Here is an 11,470-nt window from a genome sequence, read left to right on the forward strand (position 1 = left end):
CTAAAAATACAAAAAATTAGCCAGGCATGGTGGTGCATACCTGTAGTCCCAGCTACTTGAGAGGCTGAGGTGGGAGAATTGCTTGAACCTGGGAGGCAGAGGTTGCAGTGAGCTGAGATTGCGCCACTGCACTCCAGCCTGGGCAACAGAGTGAGACCTTGTCTCAAAAAAAAAAAAAAAAAAAGAGCAAAAGGCAGATTCCACCCAAATCTGCTTCTTTTGAAATGTTTTCCAATAGGTTCCACTCAGTAACTGCTGCAGCTTGCCAAAATTGGTTCAAATCTCACTCCCAGCTACAAGAAAGTGTGGGGAAGTCTGTTACCTGGGCATGTGACTGGCCCAAACAAAATCAGGAGTATGTTAATTTTTAAAAAGGTGGGGAGAATGGGTTTTAGGTTGGCAACTAGCATGCCTGCCACAAATGACTTTGCCTTAGAAGTAGCAAATGCTCTAATCATGACTACTTGGTTCCTTGCATGGCGGCTTCCTCCAACATTACTCAGTATCCCTAGGCTTTAATGCTAGTGATCTGGACATAAGGTCTGGGTACTCTATTGAATTATCTGCAAGTATTCCACTTATTTTTATATTTGAAAAGTTTATACAACAATTTACTTTAGCCTAACAGAGCAGTAGAGAAGTGATGGGATTCACGGTTCCTTTTTTACACAGCAATTAAATGGTATCTATTAAATAGTGCATCTCAGGTATCAGGCAATTTTTTTTTTTTTTTTTTTTTTTTTTGAGACAGTCTCATTCTTATAACCCAGGCTGGAGTACATTGGTACAATCTCGGCTCACTGCAACCTCTGCCTCCCAGGTTCAAGTGATTCTCCTGCCTCAGTCTCCTGAGTAGCTGGGATTACAGGTGCCCACCACGAGGCCCAGCTAACTTGCATATTTTTAGTAGAGACGGGGTTTTGCCATGTTGGCCAGGCTGGTCTCGAACTCCTAACCTCAGGCCTCCAATTCCTGACCTCAGCCTCTCAAAGTGCTGGGATTACAGGCGTGAGTCACCATGCCCGGTTTGGTATTCTTTTAAGTGTTTGAAATATACTACCTCATTTGACCCTCACAATGTTCCACTCTTACACATGTGGAGAAGGGTATGAAGACATGCCTAAAGTCCCACTACCAGCCAGTAAGAGGGAGGGGCAGAATTTGGACCCAATCTTACTGGCACCAGTACCTATCAGCCAAAACAGGATACCCTGCTGCCATGGCAACTGCAGACCTGGGGACTCTGCCCTTCCTGTGTTGGAAACCCTGCTTAGTGCAAGCTAGCCATCAGGGCCTGGGGCGGCCCCTTCTTAGGAAGGACAAGTGTATGACAGTAAATAATGGAAGCAAACAGCAATTCTTTTCTACTTACTTTACACAGTGTTTACAGTTGAGTGCCAAGGTTGTTTCCATGGCTATTATCCATTACTTGCCCCCAGAAAATAGCAGAGCCAAACATAGGCGATTAAGAGTCAAGTGAATCACTTGTCCTTCACTATTAATTGCTCATGTAGTACCTAACACTTGTGCCAGTCTTTCCCTGCCCCGGGTCTCATCCTGCAAGGCACTGCCCCTTGGAGCAGTCCCCAGTCGCCTTGCTTTGCTAGTCATTCTCTGTATTTCATCCTAGCCATTCTGTGTATTTCATCATTTCAAAAATGCCTTCTTCACATCCCCATGAAATAGGCTTTCTCTGTTATCTTCTATCCTGGCCCTTGGTTTGTTTCCTCCTGTACCCTGGGCACAATTTTTTTTTTTTTTTTGAAACGGAGTCTTGATCTTTTGCCCAGGCTGGAGTGCAGTGGCGCGATCTCGGCTCACTGCAAGCTCCATCTCCCGGGTTCACGCCATTCTCCTGCCTCAGCCTCCCGAGTTGCTGGGACTACAGGCGCCCGCCACCAGGCCCAGCTAATTTTTTTGTATTTTTAGTAAAAGCGAGGTTTCACCATGTTAGCCAAGATGGTCTCGATCTCCTGACATCGTGATTCGCCCGCCTCGGCCTCCCAAAGCGCTGGGATTATAGGCATGCCCCACCGCGCCCGGCCCATAATTAATTTTTTAATGTTCACTCAGTTTTTGTCTCTTTGTTTTGGTCTCTCTAGCAGAGACCGTATCTTACCCATTGTTGGATTCTCAGTGCTGAGCCAGGGCCTTCCAAGTAGTATGTGTTCAACAAATAAAAAGAAATATGGGCCAGGCGTGGTGATTCATGCCTGTAATCCCGGCACTTTGGGAGGCCAAGGACCGTGGATTGCCTGAGCTCAGGAGTTCAAAGACCAACCTTGCCAACATGGTGAAACCTCGTCTCTACTAAAAATACAAAAAACTAGCCGGACATGGTGGTGTGTGCCTATAATCCCAGCTACTCAGGAGGCTGAGGCACAAGAATCGCTTGAACCCGGGAGGCAGAGTTTGCAGTGAGCCGAGATCACTCCACTGCACTCCAGCCTGGGTGACAGAGCAAGACTCTGTCTCAAAAAAAGAAAGGAAAAAAGAAAAAAAGAAGAAATATGGTGGGCTGGGCACAGTGGCTCACCCCTATCATCTCAGCACTTTGAGAGGCTGAGGTGGGTGGATCACTTGAGGTCAGGAGTTCAAGACCAGCCTGGCCAACATGGAGAAATCCTGTCTCTACTAAAAATATAAAAATTAGCTGGGTGTGGCAGTACGTGCCTGTAATCCCAGCTACTCAGGAGGCTGAGGCAGGAGAATCACTTGAACCTAGGAGGCCGAGGCTGCAGTGAGCTGAGATCAGCCAATGCACTCCAGCCTGGCGACAGAGCCAGACTCCATCTCAAAAAAAAAAAAAAAAAAAAAATTGAATGATCTCAAAGAGGCACATTGCCATGGAAACTCATATTTCCAATGTCTGCTGTGAGCAGTTCTGTTAAAGATATGTACAAAATGCCAGAGCTTGAAGATGGGGCCTCTGAAATGGCTTTGTGTAGAGTGTGTCCGCTAAAATTTTTCTGTTTATCATGGAAAAATATACATAATACAAAACGTAGCACATTAACCATTCTCAGGTATACAATGTATGAGTTAAGTACGTTCACAATGTTGGGCAGAATGTGCCTTTTGAGCAGAGGTGGTTTTTTCAGTCAAGTGAAGCAGCGGGAGTGGAGAGGAGCAGTTTTAAGACTGGGAGCCTGAGGCCGTCATGCACACCCATCCTATGAACTGGGTATCCCCTCTGCGTCCTCACAGCCCTGGGCCCTAGCCACTTCCACCTGGGACCCACCACAGGCCACTGAGCACAATCCTCACCTGGCAGCCTGGTGTGATAAAGAGCAAGAGCCCTGGCCCAATCTGAAAACCTGTGAGACCTATATGCTCCAGGAAACAGCCCAAACCCTAGCCAACATCTGACCAACAGTTCTGTCCCAGAGCCCTGCAAATCACTAAAAGGGCTCACGTTTCAGCTTCTAAACTGTTTGTCTCAGATGGATTCATGCACCCCGAAGTGGCACCTAAATCCTTTTTCTAAATGAGGGGCACTAGTTTTTTCATTGGAAACCTGATGCCCCTTATCCAGATAAAGGGTTGCCTCTCAACTTGCATTATTCACATTTCAGGGAACTTTCCATAATTCTAGGCCTTTAAGGGATAAGGCTGGACTTAGTTAACCTTGCATCTTTTATGCAAGTCTTGCCATTTTAAGAGAAAGCCCCCTTTTCCCTGGCTTTGGCCAGGGATCCTACAGTTAGTTCCAGACGGGTGCTTTGGCCTTGAGCTCTGATCTGCTTGGCTCCTTGCTCCTGCCAGCACTGAGTCAAGAAGTCTCTCCCCGATGCTCCACTCTTCCCCAACCAACCAGGCAGCAAGATTGCTGAACTGAGTGGACCACATGGGAGCCCAGATCTGAGACAAGATATAGGGAAGGGAGTGAACATCCCAGGGATTAAAATGTCTGAGAGGTTGAAAATTGTGTTCAGAAGGCCAAGCGTTGTGGCTCACACCTGTAATCCCAGCACTTTGGGAGGCTGAGATGGGCGGATCACCTGAGGTCAGGAGTTTGAGACCAGCCTGGCCAACATGGTGAAACCCTATCTCTACTAAAAATACAAAAATCAGCTGGGTGTGGGGATGGGCACCTGTAATCCCAGCTACTTGGGAGGCTGAGGCAGGAGAATTGCTTGAACCTGGGAGGCAGAGGTTGCAGTGAGCCGAGATCACACCACTATACTCCAGCCTGGACGAGAGAGTGAGACTCCAACTCTAAATAAATAAATAAATAAATATAAGGAAAACTGTGTTCAGAGAGCAGCAGCCCCTGAGAGTAGGGCTGGTGGCAACATCCCTGGATCATTACAGTATCCCAGGATGGGAGGCTGAGGGGCTGGAGGACCACCTGCTATGGATGCGGGTCACTATCCCTCTATGTAAGATAAATGTAGAGCATGTTAGTGTGTGTGAATATTATTTTCTTTTCCTTACTGTGGCCTTTTTCTTCTTTCTCTTCTGTTCATAACATGTCATTCTCATCCTCTGCTGCTCTGAGTGCTTCATCATACCCTCTCCCTGCTTCTCCTCTAGTCCTGGTTTGGGCCTGCCTCCCAGCTGTTGCTTTTCACCTTGCCAAGCTCTCACTCCCCAGCCTTCGGACAGGTTCCTTTGGTCTGGAGCTTTTTCCACCACTCTCCACCTCCCATACATACAACTCCCTGGGGATAGAGATAAGTCTCTGATATCTCTGTTAAATTCTGCCGTCAAATCATCCATACCAACGTTTGTTTGAATATGTTGTGAATTTGGGACAGGGGGTGATCTCTGATGCCTAGAACTGGAAAGCGTTTTCCATAAAAGCAGTACTGCTAAGTTATGGTTTAATAGGCTTTTGTAGGGTAATCTAGTATCCTACCCTTTTCCTCCATATCAAGCTTGTCCAACCCACAGCCCATGGTCTGCATGTGGCCCAGATGATTTGAATGTAGCCCAAGATAAATTTGTAAACTTTCTTAAAACATTGTAAGATGTTGACTGGGTGTAGTGGCTCACACCTGTAATCCCAACACTTTGGGAGGCCAAGGCGGGCGGATCAGCTGAAGTCAGAAGTTCGAGACCAGCCTGGCCAACATGGTGAGACCCTGTCTCAACTAAAAATATAAAGCCGGGCTTGGTGGCACGTGCCTATAATCCCAACTACCAGGGAGGCTGAGTGGGGAGGATAGCTTGAAACTGGGAGGTGAGGCTGCAGTGAGCCAATATCGCACCACTGCACTCCAGCCTGGGTGATACAGCGAGACTATATCTCAAAAAAAAAAAAAAAAAAAATTATAAGCTTTTTGCTTTTTTTTTTTTTTTTTCTTTTAAGCTCATCAGCTATCATTAGTGTATGTTATGTGTGCCCAAGACAATTCTTCCAATGTGGCCCAGGGAAGCCAAAAGATTGGACACCCCTGCATATCATTGTTCCTATGGGAAGTATTTCTACAAATTCATACAAACAAAAGATTATTTCCTTTTCATCCTACATCAAGAAAAAGATCATGGCTTTCATTCTTTCACAAATTAACTTCTGGAACAAAGCTGGGGATTGCATGCAATTTCTTCTGAATTCAGCAGTATCTATGGAGGACTGAAAAAAACCTACAAATTCCTTTTTAAGTGGAACTGCGTGAAAGCAAACAACTCTGGTTGCTGTAAAGGTCTAGGGTTTTCAGAACTAACACAAGTGAAATCTTAGTGTGCTTTTCATCTGTTTGTTGCATTGTTGCATTTAGTTTAACCTCACTAGTAAAGCATTTGTACAGTTCTGGGTGTAACATTTTAAATGTCCTACAAAAGAGTTGTGAAGAACATTTGAAAAATCAAAACAAAAAACTCAGTGAGACTCAGAAGATTTAAGTGCATTAAATAACAACCAAAGTCATAAACTCCCAAAAAACAGGGTGGAATCCAACAGCTCCAGGAGTGAGGTCAGTCATCCTAAAAAAATGCAGACTTCCCCCACCGGTGCTGCCACTGGGAACTTGATCTAAAACTGCTACTTGCAGCAGAAGCAGCAAGCAGCCAAAGTTGAACTAGATGCAGATTCTTTCTTTAAAAGTCTGGCATAAAGAATGGGGAGGAAAAAAAAAAGATAACTTGCTTGTGTTCAAGACATTTCATCCAATATGAACTACAACGGAATATCAATGTTATGCAAAATACAAAATCTAGATGTTTTTATCGGTTAAAAGAAGCTTACTGGTTATATGCATTCCAAGATACAATGAAGAAAATTCTATCCATAGACAAGGCAGTTGCGGTAGGCTATTAAATAAACTTGCAAATAGCAAAGGACTGAGTATAGTCTCTGGTATCAGACATGTTGGAGGGTGGGAATGGAGAGTTAGCTAGCAACTTTTTTTTTTTTTTTTTTTTTTATAAAGACTCTATCAGCCAGGTTGGAGTATAGTGGCTCAATAAGGGCTCACTGCAGCCTTGACCTTCCTGGCTCAAGCGATCCTCCTGCCTCACCCTCACAAGTAGCTGAGACTACAGGCGCATGCCACCATGCCCAGCTAATTTTTTTGAATTTTAGAAGATATTAGGTCTTACTATGTTGCCCAGGCTGGTCTCAAATTCCTGAGCTCAAGCAATCCTCCCGCCTTGGCCTCCCAAATTGCTGGGATTACAAGTGTAAGCTACTGCATCAGTCCAGCAACACTATTTCTGTATTTTGTCAAAAAGACAGCTGTTAGCTTGGGACAGTGTCTGCCATTCATAGAAGTGCTGTCAATCTCAAGCCTAATGCTACTAATCATGAGACTATTTTGGGAGAAGAGGCTGAAGGAAGGTGCTATAGTTAAGCAGGCTCAATACAGTCCTTAAGCAATTATTTCCCAGAAGTAAGTTGCATTTAAGATTAAAGCTCGGGGCTGGGCGCGGTGGCTCACGCCTGTAATCCCAGCACTTTGGGAGGCCGAGGTGGGCGGATCAAGAGGTCAGGGGATCGAGACCATCCTGGCTAACACGGTGAAACCCGTCTCTACTAAAAAAAAAAATTACAAAAAATTAGCTGGGCATGGTGGTGGGCGCCTGTAGTTCCAGCTACTCGGGAGGCAGAGGCAGGAGAGAACAGTGTGAACCTGGGAGGCAGAGGTTGCAGTGAGCCAAGATTGTGCCACTGCACTCCAGCCTGGGCAACAGAGTGAGACTCCGTCTCAAAAAAAAAGAATGAAGCTCAGCCAGGCACAGTGGCTTACACCTGTAATCCCAGCACTTTGGGAGGCCGAGGTGGGTGGGTCATTTGAGGTCAGGAGTTCGAGACCAGCATGGCCAACATGGTGAAACCCCGTCTCTACTAAAAATACCACACACACAAAAAGTAGCTGGGCGTGGTGGTGCACGCCTGTAGTCCCAGCTACTCAGGAGGCTGAGGCAGGAGACTCATTTGAACCCGGGAGGTGGAGACTGCAGTCAGCCAAGATTGCACTACTGCACTCCAGCCTGGGCGACAAGAGTGAGACTTGGTCCCCCGCAAAAAAAAAAAAAAGAAAAAGAAAAAGAAAAAAGCCCATGGTAATTATATAGATTCAATGCCATCCCCATCAAGCTACCAATGAATTTCTTCACAGAATTGGAAAAAACTACTTTCAAGTTCATATGGAACCAAAAAAGAGCGTGCATTGCCAAGACAATCCTAAGCCAAAAGAACAAAGCTGGAGGCATCACGCTACCTGACTTCAAACTATACTACAAGGCTACAGTAACCAAAACAGCATGGTACTGGTACCAAAACAGAGATATAGACCAATGGAACAGAACAGAGCCCTCAGAAATAATACCACACATCTACAACCATCTGATCTTTGACAAACCTGACAAAAACAAGAAATGGGGAAAGGATTCCCTATTTAACAAATGATGCTGGGAAAACTGGCTAGCCATATGTAGAAAGCTGAAACTGGATCCCTTCCTTACACCTTATACAAAAATTAATTCAAGATGGATTGAAGACTTACATGTTAGACCTAAAACCATAAAAACCCTAGAAGAAAACCTAGGCAATACCATTCAGGACATAGGCATGGGCAAGGACTTCATGTCTAAAACAGCAAAAGCAATGGCAACAAAAGCCAAAATTGACAAATGGGATCTAATGAAACTAAAGAGCTTCTGCACAGCAAAAGAAACTACCATCAGAGTGAACAGGCAACCTACAGAACGGGAGAAAATTTTCGCAACCTACTCATCTGACAAAGGGCTAATATCCAGGATCTACAATGAACTCAAACAAATTGACAAGAAAAAACAAACAACCCCATCAAAAAGTGGGCGAAGGATATGAACAGACACTTCCCAAAAGAAGACATTTATGCAGCCAACAGACACATGAAAAAATGCTCATCATCACTGGGCATCAGAGAAATGCAAATCAAAACCACAATGAGATACCATCTCACACCGGGTAGAACGGTGAACATTACAAAGTCAGGAAACAACAGGTGCTGTAGAGGCTGTGGAGAAATAGGAATGCTTTTACACTGTTGGTGGGACTGTAAACTAGTTCAACCATTGTGGAAGAGAGTGTGGCAATTCCTCAAGGATCTAGAACTAGAAATACCATTTGACCCAGCCATCCTACTACTGGGTATGTACCCAAAGGATTATAAATCATGCTATTATAAAGACACATGCACACGTATGTTTATTGCAGCACTATTCACAATAGCAAAGACTTGGAACCAACCCAAATGTCCATCAATGATAGACTGGATTAAGAAAATGTGGCACATATACACCATGGAATACTATGCAGCCATAAAAAATGATGACTTCATGTCCTTTGTAGGGACATGGATGAAGCTGGAAACCATCATTCCCAGCAAACTATTGCCAAGGACAAAAAACCAAACACCGCATGTTCTCACTCATAGGTGGGAATTGAACAATGAGAACACTTGGACACAGGAAGGGGAACGTCACACACTGGGGCCTGTTGTGGGGTTGGGGGGGGAGTAGGGATGGCATTAGGATATATACCTAATGTAAATGACGAGTTAATGGGTGCAGCACACCAACAAGGCACATGTATACATATGTAACAAACCTGCACGTTGTGCACATGTACCCTAGAACTTAATGTATAATAAAAAATAAAAATAAATTTAAAAAAACATAATTTGGAGGGAAGTAAAACTAGTGTGAGCTACTTGTCTTAAACGTAGAGACAAAGCTTACCCATTAAAAGACTATCCTAAAGGATACAGGTGAATGAAAAAAGAAGTTTAGAATACATACAATATATCATTTGTATATGTTTTCATTATAACACTTGAAATACCTACATTTTGTTTATTGAGACCTATACATAGGTGTATTAAGTACAAAAAAAGACTGAAAAGGTATCAAGAATTTTGCAGTAATGTCTTGGGTACGGACAGGAGTGGGAAGTGTGACTGAAAGTACGTCAGCTTCATTTGTATTATTTTATTATTATTATTATTATTATTTTTTTTTTTTGAGACGGAGTCTTGCTCTGTCCCCCAGGGTGGTGTGCAGTGGCGTGATCTCGGCTCACTGCAAGCTCCGCCTCCCAGGTTCAAGCCATTCTCCTGCCTCAGCCTCCCAAGTAGCTGGGACTACAGGCGCCCGCCAACACGCCCGGCTAATTTGTTGTATTTTTAGTAGAGACGGGGTTTCACTGTGTTAGCCTGGATGGTCTCGATCTCCTGACCTCGTGATCCGCCCGCCTCAGCCTCCGAAAGTGCTGGGATTACAGGCTTGAGCCACCGTGCCCGGCTTATTTTATTCTTATTTTTGAGACGGAGTTTTGCTCTTGTCACCCAAGCTGGAGTGCAGTGACGTGATCATCTCGGCTCATGGCAACCTCTGCCTCTTGAGTTCAAGCGATTCTCCTGCCTTGGCCTCTTGGGTGCCTGCCACCATGCCCGGCTAATTTTTGTATTTTTAGTAGAGAGAGGGTTTCACCATGTTAGTCAGGCTGGTCTCGAACTCCTGACCTCAGGTGATTCACCCACTTCAGCCTTCCAAAGTGTTGGGGTCACAGGCGTGAGCCACCGCACCTGGCCTTATTGTTTTATTTAAGAAATAAGTACTTAACAACGACCAATACTGAATAGTCTGCATGCTACAGTATTTGTCGTCTCCATCTTTTAAAAAGAAAAACCTCAATAAGCATAGAGCATAGCACAGATGTTACTTTCCTTCTTTGTCGCGTTGTTGGGAAGTCTGTCATATACTATAGACACATAGGTGTTTAATAAATATTATTTTTCTTAGGCCAGGTGCAGTGGCTCACGCCTGTAATCCCAGCACTTTGGGAGGCCGAGGCGGGTGGATCACGAGGTCAGGAGATCAAGACCGTTCTGACCAACATGGTGAAACCCCGTCTCTACTAAAAAATACAAAAAAACAGCTGGGTATGGTGGTGTGTACCTGTAGTCCCAGCTACTTAGGAGGCTGAGGCAGGATAATCACTTGAACCCCGGAGGCGAAGGTTGCAATGAGCCAAGATCGCGCCACTGCACTCCAGCCTCGGCGACAGAGTGAGACTCCATTTCAAAAATAAATAAATAAGTAAATAAATAAATAAAATGAAATACCTGTTTTCTCTGAAATAGAGTTCATTTGTGGTAAAGTGTTATGGTTTCTTAGATTAAAAATCTGTCTTTGAAAGGCTGCTTTGGGCACTTCAAATTCCACACAAGATGGAGCCAAGTATATTCCACCCTATTCCTCTTGCTAATTATAAATAAAATCTAGGCACTCTCGGATATGTGGAATATCCTGGGAGTAAGCTTCCTGGGGTCTTTCCTATACTTACTTTTTGCCTTCTTTTGCTTTCTTTTGGCTTGGGTGCAATGGTCTACAACCAGAAAACATCAGTGGATACAGACAAAGAAAAAATGCCAAATGAATGGGAAAAGGGGTAACCCTGCAGGAGAAAAAAACCTGCCTACTCCACATGAACACCATGGGAGAAAACCACACCCATTCTTCCTGGTCACTGGGTCTGGCCAAGACTGTGGAGTGGACCCTTGTAGACTATGCCTGCCCTGCACTGAGTGATTGGCTGCAAAAAGGCAGCACCCCATCCACCCCAAGTAGAGATTGAAGTGGGATTGAAGAGAAAAGGGAGCCAGAGAAATGGATTCTTTAAATCTTTGCCAGAAGTCTTGGGCAGACCCTCAAGTAGACTATGCATCACACTGACCATAATTCAACACAGCAAAATGAACTGTGAGTGGCTATAGTTCAGGTTTCAGATTGGCTTCTAGGTAACACCCAAGCGAGGCCGACTAGAAGAGCACTGCAAAGGCTTTGAAAACTAAATTTACATTGAAACCCAGCCCATAAAAGTTGGCCAGAACATGCACTCTGAACCTAAACTGCTGGATTTCCTTATAAAATAGAAGATTTAAATAGAAATCAGAGTCTCATAGTACTCACAATGTCCAGTACACAATGCAAAATTACTGATCCTATCAAGAAACAGGACAGTTTCAACTTGAAAGAACAT

The sequence above is a fragment of the Symphalangus syndactylus genome, chromosome 9 (assembly GCF_028878055.3).
Source record: "Symphalangus syndactylus isolate Jambi chromosome 9, NHGRI_mSymSyn1-v2.1_pri, whole genome shotgun sequence".
NCBI lineage: Eukaryota > Metazoa > Chordata > Mammalia > Primates > Hylobatidae > Symphalangus > Symphalangus syndactylus.